Source organism: Vidua macroura, chromosome 2 (genome assembly GCF_024509145.1).
Source record: "Vidua macroura isolate BioBank_ID:100142 chromosome 2, ASM2450914v1, whole genome shotgun sequence".
In the NCBI taxonomy this organism is placed as follows: domain Eukaryota; kingdom Metazoa; phylum Chordata; class Aves; order Passeriformes; family Viduidae; genus Vidua; species Vidua macroura.
In genome coordinates, this window is record NC_071572.1 from 70,347,538 (window position 1) to 70,368,760 (window position 21,223).

General features: G+C 44.1%; 1 protein-coding gene and 1 long non-coding RNA gene across 2 annotated transcripts in view; one reads left to right on the plus strand and one right to left on the minus strand.

Moving 5' to 3' along the window:
- Positions 1-21,223, minus strand: part of IGSF11 (immunoglobulin superfamily member 11) — a 106,411-nt gene that overhangs the window by 18,532 nt on the left and 66,656 nt on the right. The window lies entirely within an intron of this gene.
- On the plus strand, positions 400-6,081 carry LOC128803981 (uncharacterized). The gene is made up of 3 exons (XR_008435887.1): positions 400-641; positions 4,155-4,256; positions 5,773-6,081. It is a non-coding gene; the product is annotated as an uncharacterized LOC128803981 (long non-coding RNA).

The window sequence follows — 21,223 nt, forward strand, 5'->3', positions numbered from 1 at the left end:
CACCTCGAACTTGTGCTGCCCTGACAGTCCCAAGTGCATCCTGCAAACTGACATCAGGAACCTGTGATGGTGAGTTTTGTTTCACAGGGAAAACGGCCAATGTTTTTGATAATGGGCCTGTGACCCTGAGTGGGCGGCCACCTCCAAAAAATCCAAACGGCAAAGGATGAGTCCCAGACCCAATCTGCCACCACCTCAAACTTGGGCTGCCCTGACAATCCCAAGTGCATCCTGCAAACTGACATCAGGAACCTGGGGTGGTGAGTTTTGTTTCACAGGGAAAAGGACTGGCATTTGTGTTCAGGGGCCTCTGGCCCTGAGTGGGTGGCAACCTCCAAGAAATCTGAACAGCAAAGCATGTGTCCCAGACCCAATCTGCCACCACCTTGAACTTGTGCTGCCCTGACAGTCCCAAGCACACCCTGCAAAATGACATCGGGAGCCTGGGGTGGTGAGTTTGTTTCACAGGGAAAAGTGCTGGTGTTCATGTTCATGGGCCTGTGGCCGTGAGTCTGCGGCCACCTCCAAAATGTCCGAATGGCGAAGGATGCGTCCCAGACCCAACGGGCCACGACCTTGAACATGTGCTGTCCTGACATTCCCAAGCACACCCTGCAAACTGACATCAGGAACCTGGGGTGGTGAGTTTTGTTTCACAGGAAAAAGCGCCAGCGTTTGTGTTCAGGAGCCTGTGGCCCTGAGTGGGCGACTGCCTCCTGAAAATCAGCAAAGGATGGGTCCCAGACCCAACCTGCCACCACCTCAAACTTCTTCTATCAGGGCTGCTCTGCCATACACTGATGCCTGGGTGCATTTGATATGTCCTAGAAATTCCACTAAAAGCAGGTAAATCAGTGGACATATATTTGAAAATATATGTTTAAAAATTAGGCACATGTTTGTGTATCTTGCCAAACTGGGGTTTAAAAATACTCCTGTAGCTTTTTCATAGGAGAGAGAGCCTTTAAGGCTTAAGAATGTGGAAAATCACCATGAAACTTCCCTGTCTCCAAACAAAACTGATTAAACAAAGCCTTTCAAAGTAGTCGGATTGAAACTAGTTTACATGGGCATATTCAAAGACATTAGACTTCCATATCTTAAACTTCATTAATCCCAAACTACTTTGGATTTTTGGATTTAAAATTATTAAAATCATTAAAAACAAGCAAACAGAATGAAACAAAAAAAAAAAAAAAAAAAACAAACAAAAAAAAAAAAAAGGCAGGCTCTTTTTCATTTAAATTGGAAAGAAGGGAAAACCCAAATTTGTCTTTTGCTCTGGCAAATGTCAGGCCAGTAATTGAGTGTTTCAGATTATGAGTTGAGCTGTCTAAAGAGGTTGTAAAAGGATAATTTTCTACTGGGAAAAGAAGAGTTTTCATTAAAATCAAAATAGGTTGTAAGACTATAAACTTTGATGACATTTTCAGTGAGTGAAGACAAAATGAATTGCTTTGACTTCCCCATTTAATTATGGTAATATTGGCACATTTCAGTTCAATAAGGTAAGAACACTTTATTTCAATGCATTTAAACTTTTGCCATATATTTAGATATTACATAAATTCTGACTTTGCATAATTTTATGCAGTACCAGTGCAGTGAATACACACATGCATACTTAATATGCTATGGCCTTTCAACATCATGTGAATAGTCTCTTCCCAGTGGAAATTTACCCTGATTTTTGGTCCTTCCATCTCACTATGATGTGAAATGAAACAGAGAGGGTACATTAGGACTTCCCTGCAATAAATGTCTAGTTTGTTCATTGCTTTAGCTACAAACAACTCCGTCACGACCTTCTCATGGGTACACCCAGAGTGCTGGAGCTGTAGATGTTTACATGTGAAGTTTGGTCCCTATGTGGCTCAAGGGGAGAGTGTCAGTCACAGAGACTTCCACACAAAAGCCACAGCAATACATCTTGCAGTCCTTTCCCTGAAAGAGAGTCACTCCATGCTCCCTGCCCTCTGGAAGTGCAATCTTTCCAACCTGCCTGCACCAAAACCCAAAGCTCTGCTGCAAGAGTTACTGACTATAAATCAGTTCCTGACACTCCAGTCATTTGAGATAATCATTCCCACGTTGTATGTTGGAAGCAGGACCAACAGATGAAATGTACACAGCCAGATTAATAGAAATCTGCTGTCCATCTGCTGCTATGTGTCCTTTTGGCATGTGCCAGCACAGGGTGCAAAGAGAAACACATCCCAGAGCTGAGAGGCTCTCCCTGCGCATCATGTACCCAGAGCTGAAGCATCTGCAGCTCTAAGCATCCAAGCCAAGATCACTGAGCCTGATTTTTCCCAAATGCTGTGCACTTTCCCCTCCAGCCAGTGCCAGCCCTCCGGCACTCTAGTTGTGTACACAGCATCATGCTGAAAAACTCAAATGCAGAAAGTTGCACTGGTAGCGGTAAAATATGCCAGGAAGGAATGCAGAGTCTCCATATTGCAGTGAGGAAAACCAAGATGGAGCAAGGATATAACTCACCCAAACACCATGCAGCAAGTCAATGGTGAGACAGGAACAGGACTTTAGGACCTGATTCATGGGCCTTGCTCTGCCTATTAATCACTCTCTCCACCACTGTACTAAGTATTAGTATTGATTTCAAATTAACACACACACATATCTTATCAAGGAGAAAAAAGAATAACCAAGAAGGTTCACTATGTTCAGCTCCATTGGAGGCCAACATGATTCTACAAGTAAACATTTTCTGCGAGCAGCCCTGGCCCAAAGCATTCCAGGCTGGGAGGCACAAAGTAGGCACCCTCAAGGAACTATTAAATGCTTATAAAATGCTCCAAACCCCTTGAGCAGCTTTTCAAAAAACACAGAGTACAATCATATCATGCTTGCAATGCAGAAAGGAGACTTTGGGAATGCAGATGCTGCTGCTACTGTACCTGACAATGCACCTCCCTCCTTACCAACTTATTTTCTGATGCCAAGATCTGAGAGTTAACCCTGGATGACCAAGCCTCACAGTGCCATCTGATTTTATGCTTGCCCTCTCTTCTTCCCTTCCCATGATGTCCTGAATTTCCTTTTATAACAGCTACTAACTTTTGCAAACATAAAACTGCTACAAGCTTCCCTTGTCTTTTACTCTAAAAGTCTCAGGAAAACATTTTGCAAATTTTCCCTCTGCAACATATGCAAGAAGTTGCTTATGCCCAAGCAGCAAAGTACACAACTGCTCTGAACTAACATTTTTTTTCTGCACAGCTGGCTCAGTTTTTCACAGATGTTGTTTCTCCTGCCAAGTCTAAAAGCACACAGAGCAACATTAATATGAAAGAGCCTGACTGGACACTGGTTTAACAAGTTGAAAATTCCCCAACTACAGCCTGTGTGTTGGGTTTTCCCTTTCCTTTGTTTTTTGGGGTTTTTTTTGTTTGCTGTTTGTTAGGAGTTTTTTGTTGGTTTGGGGTTTTTTAATTTATTTTTTATATTTTATGCACCAAGCAGGGAGAAAAAGGAAAAAAAAAAAAAGGTAAAATAGAACAAAACCCTAAGAAGCCACTGAAGAAAGTCTTAGCCTTTCAGGGGTGAATTCCCTTTCTGAAATTTGAAACACATGTTAATCTTTAATGTTAAACCATGGATTAAAAATTAATTCAAAAATCTCACAGTTTGGAACACTTACAAGTCCACTGCATTATTAAAATCTCAGATCAATGCTACTCTGCATAAAGAAGTTTCCCCAAACTCTTTCTTTTCTCTTGAAACCAAGAGCAGGTACTCACTGCTCTCCCCAGGTATCCTTAAAACTCAGAGAAACCTACTTGTGGTTCCCAAGGGCTGGAAAAGGCTGAGCCCTCAATTTTACTTGCTTTTTTGTGCTCCTATTTGTTTGCCTGGAGGGGGAACCAAGGGACCAGGCAGCATGTGCAGAGGTGTTGCATTTTCCACAAGTATTTTTGGAGCCATGGTTCTCTTACCAGCTGCTGCCTTACAGCTCTGCAGAAGGCTGAGCAGGAGGTTTCCATCTCTGGAGTCTGTGCTACCATGTCGTTTACCATAAGGGGTAAAAATTCCTCTTTAAGCATCACTGTTTTTAACAGCTGCCTCAGCACAATTATGCTAACAGTTACCGTCACAAAACAACCTCTCTCCTATGCTCTTTTCTGCACTCTCAGGCTCGTTGCTGTCCAAATCCTCCACCTGAGACCATCCTCAGGAGACTGCCTTCACCTGCAGCCAGCTGGGTCCATGACAGATGAACCATGGTGCCAGCTGAGGTGAGCGCTGCCCATGCACCTCCTGGGTGAGGAAGCTGCACAGGCAGCCAGCACAACTCTTAGAGGGGACTGTCCCCCTCAGGGAGGTGCTGATGCCTCTCTGACCATCCAGATGCTGTCAGAGGAGAGGACATCTCATCTGCAGTCAGGGCTGCTGCCTGCTGTGTGATAGGTACTGTGTGAGAATGAATAGGCTGCCCTGCCCCACAGGGCAGGCTCTGGGTGAAAATGAAGCAATCCGTTCCTAGCTTTAAATCAGTGCTTGTATTCAGGCAGAAAAAGAAACAAATTAAAAATAATGCACAGAAGGGTTTAAACACCTACAAATCACACTTATCTCTCCCTTGTTTATTATAACTTTTCCTGCCATAGTTGCTAATGGAAATAATAATAATCACTGTAGTAGAATCATGCTTTGGCTTCTTTCCCAGATTCTCCTTCTCATTGTATCACCAAAAGTTCACAGAGACCTGGTTTCACAGGAGAAGTGCCACCAAGAAAGGTTTTGACAGCTTCCTATGGAAGCTGAGAAAGCAGAAGAGTAAAGGAGGAGAGCCCTTGACTTGGGGGCAGGGGAGTGATAAGGCAGGAGAATAAAAAAGTGGCAAATCTCCACTACATTTGCCAACAGTGTAATGCAAAGAAAACAACAATTATGAATGAATGACAATTCAGCACACAAATAGTCCTGCTCAGGATGCTGATGTGTTCTCCCAGCAGGATCTGAACATCCCTGGGACCCAGGGGAGGCAAGGAGCAATAAGCCCAGGTGATGTGCCTATGCTTGTGCAGAGCCAGACATGAACTCTCACTCTCTGGCTTGGTACTTCAACTTCCAAATCATCTCTCCTTCCATAAATTCAGTCTTCTACTTTTAAACTCATGTGTCCATCAAATCAGATTACAATTAAAACTCTGCAAGTATAGCAAAATATATTCATGAACATCTGTTTGAATAATAAGCCTAAATTTGCTTCAACAGTATTCATCCGACCTGCTTTCCTTGCCTTCTGCGAGTGCTCACACCAGCTCTCTCTGGTTCAAAAATGACAACATGAGGGAGAAGCTGCTGCACACACCCACATAACCATGAAGATGATTTTGCCTGGTGGAGGAGGAGTTTCCAACCTCCAGTGCACAGGCCTTTCAAGGGTTGCAGGCTGCTTCTCAGACTCCATAAAGACCAGCTGAGATAAATCAGTCTAAAGTCAGAAAGCTAAAACTTACTTCATCAAAGTCCGGCCTGCCACTGAAAAATGTGTATGTGGGTTTGAATGCTGGGCTCTGCAGTCTGTACCTGCTGGAAGAAGAGGGGTAGTCACTCCTGCCGAGGCTATAGCTGCTCCTGTGGCTGGTTGCTCCCTGAGGTGCAGAGAAGTATCCCTCACATTCCTCATCCCTCTGCCTCCCACTCAGACCTGCCAGTGGAACTGCTGGTGTAATAGCTCTCTCTCCCACTCAGTTCTGGCAAAAAGATTCCGGTTAATGGGTAAGAGCAATTTCTTTTCTACCATAGGTCACTCTGAGAGGATCAGGCTGAAGAAAAAGAATGCAGGCTGCCACGCTGACACCCTGAACTGAGGGTAACCTCTGGCAGGGGAAGGGGAGCAGGGACAGCCTCTGACCTCTCCACCCACCTCAGCAGCTGTCCCAGCAGTACCTCTGACTGCCTGACTCCTTTTGCCTGGCTGTGAACTGGAGTAGTGTCCCCTCACCCCAAGAGTTCTTTGTGCTGCTTGGGCATGTGGTATTGAGGGAAAGCAGGAGAAAAAGCAGAGAGACTGATGCAAGGAGCAGAAATCATACCCCGAGGCACAGATGCAGGTTGAACACAATAAATACTCCAAGAGATAGACTGCAAGCTAGAAAATGATCCTGGGGAAAACATTTGTTGAAGGGCAGAGAGGAATAAATGCAACAGTGTACACTTGATGGGTACTTATGGAGGTAAATCAGCATGGCTTAAAACACACACCTCACAGAGATACATGGAAAGGCGACCCACCAGAGGCTTGTGCAAGAGCCCCATATCTCCACAGATAATTTGCTTATCTCTAAGCAGGATGTGGAATGGCTAAAGAGCCATACAGCAGGACAAGAGTAGTCTCTGAGCAGGAGGAGCCAAGAGTTTGAGAAAGATGCAGGACAAATCCTAGAACCACAGAAGCTCAGGAGTTGTCTTTTCATGCTGCCACAGGAATGTTCTGTATGTTGACAGTAAACAGAGGCCACAGGGAAGGAATTCAGCTCTAATGACAGGATGCTATTGTAGGAGGTTGTGCTGTACTGAGACTGGCACGAGGCTGTTGCCCATTCAGGAATGACTTCTATCAAAGGAACAGCTTTTTATAACTGCTTGCCCAGCTCTCAGTATAGGACAACCTACTGATATGTATTTCTGTACCGAAGTCACAAAAAGGTGAAGTCTTTTCCAGGCTCTAGGAAGCAATATAACAATGGAGTAGAGCACTTCTGCTAGGCTGGAAGACAACATTGCTCCAGACAGCACATACAGCAATAATACATAACCACAGAGGACAGATGGAGAAAATACTTCTACATTTGGAAATGGGAAATCTATGATATGAAACCAAGCTTCTGTTACTCTTTTGACAAGAACATTCCTGACTCGACATAATTAAATTAGTTTGGTTCATACTTTTACTTTTAATCAATCAAGAAGAATGGTGGTGCTGCCGCCACATCCCCATTAAATCTAAAATGAAACACCAAGCATGGAGGTGTAGGATGGGGGGGTGGAGGGAGGGCAGTGTGCAAGCTCCCTGCCATGACAGTACCTTCCTCCCAGCGCACTAGAGCTGACAAGGCCATGCAGCACCAATTTGGTGTTTTGCATCCTCTGAGAAGTGAAAAACAGGAGGTGGCAAACAGGAGGTGGCAGAGTGGCTTTCCCCCTGCTTTCTGGATGCTTGGGTTTCTGACAGATTTCTCTGTGAAGGGCTATCCAAAAGCTCCATGGAACTGGAGTGTCAAACGTGAACATTCAGCACTTAATTTGTGGTGCAAATCCTGTCAAACTCGATTGCATCTCTTTGCCCCTCCAAGGCATCCCAGGATCTCTCCACTTCTGCAGGGGGATGAGGCTTTAAGGAATGACCAACTGTTAAAGCAAGCCTGCAAACCGGCAGGAAGCACAGCATATGCTCCAGAGCCAGGCATGCCCTCTCCTCCCGCCTGCCAGTTCCGCATACACACACAGAGTGGTCAGCCGGGAATACACCCCAGGAGGCCGAATTAATGAACATATTTGAAAGCTCCAGGCATCACTTCCATCCATCTTCCATCCATCAGGCTGGAAGAAATGAGTGATAACTTTAGCATCTGAGCACAAGCTGTTTGGATTGAGCGAGGAAGGAGATAGGGCTGGAGGCGATACCTGGGAAGCATCCCAAAGGCACAGGACACTCTGAAGGGCTCTGCCATACTCATCTGCACCAAGCACAAAGGTACCAGAGGGAAAGGAGCCTTCTAATAATGGGAGATCAGGCAGGATTAAGTGGGAACTCAAAAAGCACAGCAGATGCTTCTTTCTGCTCCCTGTGAAAGGAGAAAGTGATAATCGTGGAAGAAGGAAGGTAGGAAATGAGATAGAGATAGGGAGATACATCAAAGGGACAGAAAAGAAACAGAAGAAAAATAGATAGAAAAATACTAAAAGATAAATGTAGTATGCTTTTAATTTGCATGATAAAAATAGTTCTCTTTTCCCCACCAATCATCTTTATTAGCAACAAAATTTGCAGTGAGGTCTCTGACTAGCTATCTAGCTGTGACAACAGCAAAGCTCTGTAACAAACTGCTCCATGGAGGCTGCAAAAACTCATCTCAGACAGTTTTAAATGCAGGGCATAGGGCTGACTAAGACTTGGCCTGCTATTTTGCTAAGCAGCACACAGACCAGAATTGTGGTGCCTGAACTTCTGGCCCACAATCCACTCTTATCTTTGGAGGGTGGCTGAATGAAATCACTGAGTTTCTACTATTTATTAGAGTTTACCTATATAGTGCTCACCTGTGTCCCAGACCACAGTCTACATATCACTGGCTCAAAAAGGTGCCCCAAGATCTCAAGCTTCTGCATGCTTCAACTGTAGGGACAGTCTCCAGGAGATATGAAGGAGGGCACAGAAAAAAAAAAAAGAGATGTGTAGGAAGTCCACTTTGCCCAGGGACCTGCAGATTGTTCAGCAATAGTGCAGGTGTTGTATGTAGCCATGCTGGAAGGGACAAGCATCCCAGCACTTCCAAATTCCCTTCTCAGCCCAGAAACACACATCCACACCAACATATAACACTGAGCCTGAGAAGGAGCACATCAGGCTGTGAACTCTGTCAAGTCAAGTCTTGGCTATGAGCAAGGAAGTCAATGGCAACACCTTGGGCTGAGGAGGAGACTGGTAGGAGGCAACTCTTCTTTCGTTACTCCTTCATGACACTCCAGGAACAAAGTACATGGGAAAAGATTCCTCGTTGAAGGACTTCTTTCTTGGAATATCTGCTGCAACCCAAATTCCAACCAGTAGCCCAATCATGGGGCCTGAGGCAAGACCCAACAAAGCCACAAAGCTGTTAAGATGATGGAAAAAGCAGTGATGACACTGCTTTGTCAGACAGAGAAAAAGCATGGGGAAGAAAGCACCTGCCAAGAAAAAACATGTACCAGCTCCCCATAACATTTTTGAGATATAGGCTAGCTCCAACCCCACAAGTATCTACCCTCAGCAGACACAGCATGTGTCTGTACTAGGTTTAATCCAAGTAGCATGTTAAAAACAGCAAGAATGCCACACTGGAAAGGACATTGTGTACTTTCCTGATGGCAGCTCACAGCAAGATCTGTGCTACTGCAGTCCCTCTGACTCTTACTCATGTTGAACAAAAATAAAAGTAGCAATGTTATCACACCCTCCTTTGCCCAGACAGACAAAATCCCTTCACCACTGGTTTAGTGCTATAATGTCAACCAGCAGGTATCAAAGCCCCAGCTCCCAGCTAGAAGTAATAGAGCACCTCAGGTGTCTGGGGCTGCTGTCCAAGGTACACAATTCTGACAGGTTTATTGGATCCTTATCTCCCACCTGCTGGCAGGAAGTCAAAGCACAAGAATTTGTGACCATGCTAATTCAGTATTTCTCCCTTACTGGCACAAGGTCTGGACACGGCCATCAAGAAAATCTTATGACCACTTTTTGGTTGGAAGTCCAATGCTCAAGCCCAGATCTTTTGAAGGTGTTGTCCCAGAGTGCCAACGGTTCACACTATAGTACAGGTCATGAGATCAGCATTAAAAATGCATTGGGAAAAAGAGGCCTGCAAAGGACCTGCAGGACACAGCCAGCAGACACCACCACCCAGCCTGGCAGCCACACTTAGCTGGCAGGTGGGTCACATTGGCTGGGGGAATACAGGAGGCAGGCCAAGCAGAACTGCAGTGCACCAACTTTAACAGGGTTCACATGTCCTCAAATAGCTGTGTACACCTCCTCATGTGTTTATATAAGCAGCACTGTTTCCTTTGGATCTTCCTCTAAAACATGCTTAAGAGAACCAGGAGTGAGTTCTCACCTTCTTTTCAGTGCAGGGTTCTAGCATGAGGGAACTGAGAAGAGGGACTGGCACAAGGACACATCTTCCCGTTGAACAGATAACGCACTGAGATCTCTGTGGCCAAAACATTCTATTTGGGACAAGTACTGCTGCTCCCTTAGGCAGCAGCCTTGTGTTCTCCTCATGCCTCTTTCTCTCTCAAAAATACCCCAATTCTCCTGTAAAAACAGTTACCACCTCAATTTCTTTCTAAGTCAGCCTTTACTTCACCCATGAAAACACAAAAAGAAACTGAGCTCTGATAACCACTGCACCCTTCCCTTTATTCTTATCCTTTCCCTTAGCACAGTTTGAAGAGTAATGACCTGAACCAACCCCAGCTTAAGACAATGGGTGTCTGTGTACTGGCTTCAATGGAATGTGGATTAACATGGGATTGCAAAATCTCCAAAATTAATGCAACTGGAATGCTGTTAAAATAATGGCTCAGAGGTCAGGAGATCCCTGAATTGAAATGTTTTCCTTGAAATTAAGCAAGCTACACCACATATCCTGCATTGCCTATGATTATACCTTCATACAGAGAATGAAATAGAGTACTGCACATCTGAGAACAAAACCCAGGAATATAAAAGTCTGTGTGGAAAAAAAAACAAATACTAAGAGTAGATAGCAACTGCTAGCTACTTTCTTTATCTCCCAGTTGGTACTGATAGTTTGTTCACTGCAATGCCTTTTCTTCTTGTGCTTTCCTTGAAAAATTCATAAAACAAAAATGTTAGAAGAAAACTGTGCATGTAGAACAAAAACTCTTCTGACAACAGTAATTCTACTACAAAAGAGCTCAGAGAGCAACAAATTTGGCCTCAGCCTTGGCTTCATGTAGTCCTGGAATGCCATCTTTGAGCCTCCTTTCCAATTCACCAGAGGCCAGGCAAAAAAGCAACAGGATGTTGAGCAATGTGCCACTAACAGTGACAACTCCTTTCAGAGCTCCTCTCCCTGTACAGGTAATGTCCTTGTGTATATCACTATCCCAGCTGTCTAAAGAGAAACTGAACTGCCTGGCTCCAGTTTTAATCACAGCACCCCCTAAATTGTGACCGCTGACAATTATGGATGCCCATCTTTGGACAAGAGATGACAGCCAGAGGCTGAGTACCCGCAGTTTCTGCTGAAGGCAGTGAGGGTTGGAGTAGTCTTTTCTCCAGTCACTGTCAGAATGCCATGATAATGTAATCTGGATGGAATCAAAGGGAAAAGCCAACAGACACAATTTCTACTAGTTATTCATCTTTTGAAACCTGACTGTTTTCCCCAGAACTTCCCAGGAAAATCCTGGCTACATTTTTTTTTGCTGGGGTACAAGGCTATTTTTAGGGAAATAAATAAACAGCTGAATACCCATTTTTAATTTTCATTTAGGTCTAGGATTTATATTTTATTTGTTAATTTTGCTTTAATCTCCTTGTCCTTCATTACTCCCTGGCATTCACAGCAGGGGAGATGAGAGTTGCAGGAAGGAGGGTGAGGAATAGTATCCAGTGGGAGCAGTGATGAGGAAGGTACTGAAAGGGAGAAGAGAGTGAGGGGAAAGAGTATTGTTGACAGCATCTGATCCTCCGATTAATGTATTTCTAAGCAGATTAACCAAATCCCAACTGCTCTGTGCCAGGTCTCTTCTCTAAGCTTCTCTCTCCCCTATGTAAACAAAAAGACATTTCCTCTCAGAAAATAGACAACATACTGAACAGAACTCTGGCAGGTTCCCTGCCCAACACTGTGGGGCACAGAAGAAGGGAGAAAGTATGGGTCTATGGGAAAAGTATGGGTCTATGGGGGTAAACTCTGCTTTTAAGCATATTTTGTGCTTTTCCTTCCTTTTTCACCTCCTCAATGCATGACTCCTGACTTGTCCATGTCCAGGAAGGGTGTGAAGGATGCCATGATTCGGGAAGGTGATGAAAGAATGGCTTCTGGTCTCAGAGTCACATGAGAACTCATGATCTCATTATATTCTGCCTGTACATAGCTGCTCTCCATGGCATCCACAAAGGGAGGAAGTGAGAGAGAAAGGTGGGTCAGAGCACCCCAAATAGATGTGGTGGGAACTACTAAATACAATCCACTTCTTCCTGCCCTGCCCCACAAAAAGCTTCACTCTGACTCCCTAAAAGAAAGAAATACTTCCATTTCTACCCAGTTTTTTGGAGCATTTCACAGTCAGGAGTTGGCCAAAGCCCTATAACCCTGCATCACTGGGGGTTGATTTTAAGGGACTGGGAAACTAAACAGGAGCAGAGACTTTTCTGAGGTCATAAGATAGGTCAGTGGTACAGCCCCATTCTCATGAGCTGAGTTACAGGCATTTTTACAGGTCACAATATCAGCCTTGGCTGAATAGGCCTTCTCTAATGAGCCTCTAAATTTAGCCTCCAGGTTTATTTTTTCCCAGATCTCATGCAAAAAAAACTCCTTCACCAGACATTCTCCAGCCTTGCTGCCAAGGCAGGTTTGCCATCTCTGGTGGCAGCAGTCACAGAGGTCATACACATTTCTGTCTGCCCATGCTGATGGAGCTCAGACACCACCACACCTGTGTTCAAGCACAACACTATTACCAATCTGTCTTCAAGTGGAGCTTCCAAGGATGGAAAGACCTCCTGCCTCTTCTCCCATTTTACAGCCACTCAGAGTTTCAGCCAAGGTTTCCTCTTAGCTCTCTGCCTTCTCCTGAGCAGCAAATGGCTGAAACACTCACAGACCTCCACCACCCACTTTGGGTTAGAAGGACTCCCCTTAGAAAGGGAGCTTTCTCTTTATCTACTACCAGAGAAGGAGAGCAGCTCTTGTAATGAGCAGCACAGCACAGCACAGTGCATGAAACCACTCAGAAAGCAGAGGAATTCCCATTTGCTCAGCTGCCTGTCTTGCCCTGCTCAAGCCATGCTGAGCACTTTTAAATTTTAGCAAAGAAATGCTTAAGCCAGAATGCTGGCTTTGCTATGCAGTGACTGCAACATAAATTGACCCTGAGAAAGCTCCACAACACACAACTTTTAAATGAAACATTTCAGATCACATAGTAATGTACAGCACAGTGTTTTCCTATTGATGCCTTTTCATTGAGAAAATCACCAGAAATTCCTTTGCTGCAAATGGGAGTTGTGACTAAACAAGAATATACAGTGCCAGTTAAGGATGCAAGAAAGAGATAAGGGCAAGGGAAAAAAAAAAAAAAAGCAAATGAATTTATGTTGCCTAAGGCATTGAGGAGAATAAGAAGGGATTTACAAATTCATCAGGATGAGAAGCAGCACCAGAAAGAAGGTGGGTTCATTAATAAGTGAGGATGAGGATGAAATGAATAGTTCAGAAATGGCTGAACAACTTTTGTAGATCTGTCTGTAGCCATAAGAAAAAAGAGAGGAATTTGGACTAGAAAAGAAGGGGGAAAATCAAGTTTAAAAAAAGCAGAAGCAAAAAGAACTTGAGAACTTTGTCCACAAAGGAAATAAAGCAAGCAACATCCTAGAACTTAATCCAGAAAAGACAGAGACATTTTTTAAAAGCATTTTTCACATCAACAGAACTAATGCAGGGCTGAATGTTAGGCAATCTATACATATAAGCACCTGCATAAATGTATGCAGGATCAGGGGCCTAATTTGTTAGGGTGAGGCATTGACAAACGTATTATCCCAGTGATAAATAATCTGACAATTTACATTGAGCTAGGGAGGTTCCACAAAACCAGCCAAAAAGCAAACATAATAAAGATTTTCAATAAGGAATGGAGCCAGCAATATTTAATTCTAAGTCAATGTCTAGCCTTAGTGAAATAATGAAACAAATATGTAGGGTCATTAAGAATCTAAAGAATAAAATCACATGAAATAGACAAGTTAAAATATTTTGCTTTTTAATATACATATACATTAGCACACAGATGAAAGATAGTGAAGAGAATTTGAAGCTTTAGGAATTTGAAGGATTTGATAGTGCCCCACTGGAACTAAAATTACTGGGCAATGGTACCAAAAGAAAATATGCTTTGTTGGACTGGGAAATGATAAATGACATGTCAAGGGATTTTCATCCATGGTGGCCTTATTAAAATAGCGTCACAGGAAAACAACACTAACTGTCCATGAAATTTGCAGTTGCCACCCTACAGAGAAATTGCAAAAATGGAAGACAAAGAAAGAGGACCTCGATGAATGCATATATCCTTAAAATTGAGTCTGTGAGGGCAATGGTCTGAAAGTCAAAGCAGAGAGTAGCATGAGTGGGACAGAGGATGATTGCATCTGGAGTTACAGCCACAAACTGAACCCATCAACACAGAAAAAAGAAAACAGTTAATATCTCTGGAGAGCAGTAATCTAAAAGATGGATATGCAGCAGAAGGGAGAAAGCACAGAAACTGTTTCACTCCCTGAAACTTGAGGTTACAGAAAAGAAGCAAATAAAAAGTCTTGATGTGCTTCATTAGCAAATCAGGCTCTCACAATTTTCAGTGGGAAGCAGAAGTGCATTCTCAACACAGCAAAGGAAAGAAGGGAGGGGAGACTGTCCACACCATTTCAACACAACAAAGTCCAAGAATTCAATTTGGTAAATTCCATCATTTTTTTCCCCATCATCAATAGATAAACAGCAAACTAGAAAAAAAATCAGAGATGATTGATAAACAGATATGGAAGAATATACACAGAAGACTAAGCAGGGCCAAATGCATACAGTTTATTAAGGAACAACCCTAGGGTAGTAAACTGTAAGATACACACTTGATGCATGTGAACACTGCAGAGTGAGAGGAGGCAATAGCTAGGAGTTATGAGATTAAACCAGGAAGAAAAAAAGTAGACCTTACACCTGGAAATAGGCTAGCCTTGTTCTGCTTCCGAATCAGTTTAAATCAGAAATAACTCAACAAAAAAGAAAGAGGAAGCACAGAAAATAGGCACTACTGCATCCAGAGAGAGCATTTTGGAGATCCTTTCTGTCTCCCAGTCTTTGCACTGTCTGAGATCCCAGCTCCCAGGCTACAGCAGCACCCATGGTTGCATTGATTTGTTCCTTCCTTCTAGGAAAAGCAGATGCTTTACCCAGTACACAAGGACTGGGCAAAATTCAAACCACTGCTGAGGCAAAACAGCCTTGCTGGGTGTTTGAGCAGCTCTGGCTAATCTAATGCCCACTAACAGCATGTGTGGTTACATAAAAGAGATACTGAGGCTCTAATTCCACTATTCATTACCATTCCTAGTACAGTGACATACAAATACATAGTAAAGACCTCCTGCCCCTAGGGAGTTCATGTTTACAGATGCCTGCTGACCATAGGAAGGGCTGGGAGAGGGGCACAGTTCCTGAATTTCTCTAAGCACTGTATAAACAGACCTGACCTCTTCTGGACAGTGACAAAAATAAACATTTTCATCTCTCAGAGAAATTTAAGTCAGCTCAAACTGCAGGTAGACCCACAGAGCACTTAATGCACAAGAAACATCCTTGGGGTCGTACGTATTTTCAAAAAGCCAAATCCAACCCCCTGTCAGATGTTACTTAAGAGCCAATGAAGGAGAAAACAAGAATAATAGTGCTCAGCAGCCCCGAGGGCCTTCAGCTGAGCTGCTGTGAAAAGTCTGCACTACTGCAGGCACAGAGCACACCGGAGAGAAATGTGCAGCTTGGTGGCAGCTTGTGACAAATTTGGCTGCCCATTATGCCCACTACTACAGAATGGAGTGCTTTGGGAAGTCTTTGCCCTCTTACTGGAAAAAATAGCCTGTCTGAGAGGTGTCTTCTGGAGGTTAATACACTCAACATCCTTATTAAATTTATTCCTCATGTTCTGATAGCTAAATCCTGGCTTGCCCTGCCTTCATCTGCTGCAGTGTCAAGCAGATTGGATGCACATATGTATTCACCACCATGTATTTTGGGTAGGGCCAGATGCAGCACAGCATTGAGTGTTCCCAGGTCACCTGGTGGGAACAACACTCAGTTGCACCCCGTGGTCCCAGAGAAGCAAGCTCAGTTCTTGGGGTCCTAGGGGTGAAGACCTGCCTTCCTCTCAATGCCTGGCAGAAGCACTTGAGGAACTGTAATGCTTTTCTCCAGCAGGCAGAAAAACTTCTATACGGCTCACTTGCCCCACCCAGAGGCATTTTGCTCTGCATCCTGCGAATACTGACGTTCTGCTGCCTCTGAATTCCATAGGAGAGGGGGCAGACAGCAGCCGTATCACTGAATTAAACCCAAGCAATAGCAGTCATGGTGTTGAGGGACTCCTACACATCTTGACAATTACCAAGTTCAGGCCCTCTGGAGCCTTCCTTCAGTCTCTCAGAGTTGTGGAATTGATCTGGAAACCACTTTATTAATGTTCTTTCTTTTCCTCCCCTTCTCCCCAAGCAGGATCATCATTTATTAATTTATGATTAAATGAATTATTGATTCTCACTGCACCTGCAGTATTTGGCATTGTCCTTCTTCCCCAGAGACAACTTTGACTGATGTGAGAATGGCAGGATGTCAGAAAGACAAAAAAAGGGAGAGAAGAAACTCAGTGTGTGTGTGACCTCAGACAAGCATGTTCCCACCAAAGTGCCAAGCTGCAGAAGAGGGGCACAATGCACCAGGGCACAGCAATGATGCCACCTTCTCAGACAGCAGTGAGAAAACCCAGAAAGCTCAAAGCCAAATTGCTTCTGATAAGGAGGGAATGAGTAGCTGAGCTATTCATAGGCATTCACCATGTGGAGATGTATTTAAAAAAAAATAAAGTCTGACCCAAAGCAAAAGCTTTTGTTTTTATTCAGAAAAGTCAAGCTGCAGTTCTTTGAATACATCATTGAAAAAACCTTCCAGGCTTTTGGCTTTTGCCTTGCAATTACAATCAACAGATGGTGATTATTTTACAGGCTGGGGCATCTGGTCAGCTCCCAGCCAAACATAAATAAAAGACCTTTGCATGATTGTATCGGGCATTCTGGTCCAGAAACAAAACCAAGATTGAGAGTTAAAGAAAAAAAAAAAAAAAGTGGAAGAGAAGAGTTAAGTTTCCTGATTTTGGAGGTATCTTCTTTCCAGGATAAAAGATGGAGGGGGACAGGAGAGAAACAAATACAGTACCTTAATAGAAACATGCCCTTTGCACAGATGATGAGTCCAACACTCCTGAAATCAATGGGAATTTCTGAGCCAGAATCTCTCTGTCATGAATTAAACCTCAATCTTGACCCTTTAACTGGATTTTGCAGGCCAGATAAACCTTCACCCTCTTTTACAGCATATTTTACCCAAACATTGCAATGCATCTCCCCCTAAAAAGCCACACAAGTTGTACTAAATCTTAGAATGGAAGGAATACATCAAGGTACTGCTTCTGCTTTCCATCAGAGAAAAAGGACAACCAAGCTAACACAAGAAAATGTCCTCTCCCCACTCATCTTTCCTGGCCAAAAGAGTTACAATACTCTCCTTGAACTAACCACACAGAAAACACACCTCCAATTTTTCCCTTCCTGCAGCCCTCACATCCACATGAACTGGTGCTGGCCCCAACACCAAGCAGCACATGCTGGCTCTGTGTGCTCTGCACCCACTGCTCATTGAGGGGCTGAACCCACAGCTCCAAGGAAAGACCTAATTGCAGCAAAGAAATTAACCCCTTAGGTGGGAGGCACAAGGCTGTGTTTCGGACATAAATTCCAGGATGACAGAGGCTTTGGCCATGAATGTGTGCAAACACCCCCAGAAGGAAATGCAATGACCACCTCTGCTGTTTCCACAGCCCAATTTTGCCTCTGTTTTGGACTCTGTTAGCCCACAACTCTGTTTCATCCCAAGCATATGTGAAGGGATGATAGGTTTTATCCTTGAGCAGTGCAGGCACTACAAACCTCAGGCAGGCAAAGGAAGTTATTACCTGCATCTCTCTCTGCACCTTGACAGATTCCCTCAGTGCTTTGCTGCATGCGAAAGCAGCTTTTTGCCACTTCCTTGCTGTCCTCTTTGCTTTTGGTGGCACTGCAGGCCAGCTCCACCTGATCTGCAGAGAAGCTTCAGAGCCCTCATCGTTATTTCGTACTGCAGGGTGATGGCTGAAAGTCTGAAAGGCACGCAGCCAGGGCACAATTTTGTTAGGACAAGGCAAACACTTTCTGTTCCTGCCTTACACATGCCTCTGGGTTACTCAGCCATTATCTGCTAAATTAAGGCCAGCCGTGCTGGCCTTAAGAGCCCGTCCTGTACCAAAGTCACGGCCAGCTGTGACTTCGTAGCCATGGCCGCAGGGCACACATGGCTGCCTTGAACTTTCTGGCAGCTTGCGCAGAATGCTCACCCATGGCTCGTGAACACACAAGCCCTGCTCCTATGGCAGCACAAGGAAGGAGATGAGGATCTCCTCCAGCATCCCAGCTTGCATTACAACACACCGCTGGACTGTTGCTGACTCCCTCCCAGGGAGAATCCACGGAACCTGGCCATTTCATTACACACTCAGCAGGACTGCAGGCAAGAGTAGAATTAAATGTCTGCTCTCTAGCTGAGGAGGAATGAGAGGGACATATTCCAGCCTATTTATACGGCAGCATCAGAAGGCAATGGCAAAACAGGCCAAGGGTGGAGCAGGCAGCATGGACAGGTAATAAAGGAGTGAAATCTCTGCAGAGAACATACAAACATCATGGGATGAGGAAGGAAATTACATTACACCCTATATGTGCAGGGAACGAGCTTGACTCATCAAGAGCAGCATGCTACCCCACCACCTCCTATTAAATTGGTGGGCTACATGGCTGTGCCTGGGGCTTCTCAAGATAAAAATGTTCATTTCCTTAGAGAACAAGGTTTTGATCTTCAGAATCTTACCGGGCCTGTGCGCGTTTACCCATTTTAATTTCAGATTAGCATCTCTCATTTTCAGTACCTAGGGGATTACTGGTTTTGCCTGTGCAACAAGCACAGTTCATAAAACTATCAGTTACCCTCCCCCTTGTTCAGAAAATCAAGGCAGATCTGACCAGATGGCACATGCTCCTGCACTCTGTGTCAGGCTGCATTAATTCAGGGGAAATGAACTCTCCTCCAAAACTATATTTATTTCAGACACCACCATGCCCAGTTGCTGGGCTGTCCTCAGGAAAACCTAGAGCCGACTATTTTCCATAAGCTTAGCAGGAAAAAAGTACAGCAAAGGCCTTGCTGGAAGTCTCGGATGCCAGGAAGGAGGAATACCCACAGGCTCCCAGGTAGCTGGAAGTATTTCAGTGGCACTTCCCCAGGGCTTTGAGGCAGTAGCTGCTTCCCTAATGCTGAAAGCATCATAAAGCAGAAGGTGCTCCCACACCTCATTGGACCAGCCTGGTTAAATCTTAAGGCAGTGCTAATGGAACAGCTCAGCCTTTTTGGGAGGGTTGTGTTACACTGCCTTGCTAGGATCAGGAATGAGATCCTTCCAAGTGACATAGGAAGGTGGAAGCTGTTCTGGTATGGTGCAGGGTGCGCAACTTGAGTTACTATCTTGATCCAGTTCTTTGAAAGGCCCACTCCTGCAGGGTGTAAGCAAGGCATTTCACCTATTTATAGCTCTGCCTATGCTGCCCATTTCCTTCACCTTCTGCCAGAATAATTCTGCCCATTGCTGGAGACAATATAGTGTGAATGCTGTAAAGAGTCTGATTGGGTGTGAAACGCCTTCGGTTCTCTCTGTAAAATGTTATTTACCTTCTTAGACAGCACATATAAAAACACCTAAGTGCTATACTATAATTAGTAAAATCATGCAGAGAAACTGTTCATGTGGATAATGATACTTTTCATCCTCCCATGTGGGTAGTTCAAGGTTGAATTAATTCATGTTTGCCCAGCTTTGTGAGATCTATGGAAGAAAGGCTATTGTTATGCAAATAATTATTAATAATGACTGCTCCTGTTCTGCTCCCCATTAAATGTGCTCAATTTATAAGTCAAGGGTGTTTTTCTTCTTGCTGCAAGACTAAGTGGGCTCCACAAATTGAAATGTTGATGTCAGTGTACATGGAAATTGAGGATAACTCTGAAATTAGGGTGTTTTTCTCAGATTGGAGGTTCGTCTTTAGGTTCCTCCTTTCTGTCCTACAAGCAATATACATGACTCTGGAAGTCACTTGGAAGAGCAATCACACTGCCTTCCCAAGGCATCAAATCAGTCCCAGTTCAGAAGATCATAGAGGCAGCCCAAGCAGGGTGAAATTTGGACTACCAAATACCCTATAATATGCCTAAAGATGAATAATTATCTTTATTTCACAGAGTGAAGCATGAAGCAATGAAGCAACTCTTAGGGGTGTGGTGAATACAAATGCACCATACATACAGTGCTCAAAAGACTAAAGAAGGACAGGTGTCTGACAAAGGCAACTTTTAAGAACACTGGGGATTCAATACAACACAAGCACAAGGAGTTTAATATCACATCCACCATTCTTTGGAGTAGATAAGCAAAACTGCTCCACAGTGGTTGCTATGGTCCCTGAGAGGTCTCCCATTCTGGAACTGAAGGCAGGATCACACAAAGTAAGTAGACAAGGAATTTCATTTTGGGTAAGCTTCTTTAAATTTTCAGAGTATATCATGAGCCACTCAGGGGTCACACCAACACACCCACAGGACTGTTGCATGACCAGGTGCTCCTCAACTAATTCTTTCTTTTTTAATCTCCTAAAACCATGACAGCAGAAAAAGAGAAATTAGGCTGTTACCACAGTCTTTTTAGAGCCCTGTGCAGGCACAGTCTGATGACTTACAAAAAAGAACAATTCTGTCCATATGCCATGCAAGGCTGCTTGCAGCTAGGACACATCAGCTTTACCTCCTATTTCCACACAGGAAACAGCCTTTTGTGCAGCCCATCTAACATACCCCAGGTCCTCATGCACACTTAATTTGGTGAGGGATTTATCAAACAAAAACAAGGAAAAGCAAGAATTAAGTTATACCTGTGGCTCCCAAGGCAGTAGTTTGTGTGCACCGGGATCCTGGGCAGGATAGGCTCTGATGGAGGTTAATGAGACTACCCCAAGGATCACCCTCCATCACTGACAAACATTTTCACAGGTTTCCCATTGCATCAGTGAGTGAATGCCTTAGGCAAGACACAGGGTAGTAAGGTTTGAGATGGATGTCTCCTGCATCTTCAGCAGCTGCAGACACTGGAGAATCTGCAATCAAAACTTCACTCAAAGAGCATTTGAGGACCACAAGAGACAGAAGTGATGCCTGCTCATCTCCCTGCAGTTCTGCAGACGCAATACAGCTAGGAAACCATCAAGAAAAATTGATTTGTGCCACATGAATAAGCAAGTATTGAGGTGAAGGAACTCCTGGAACTGTGGTAGAAAGAA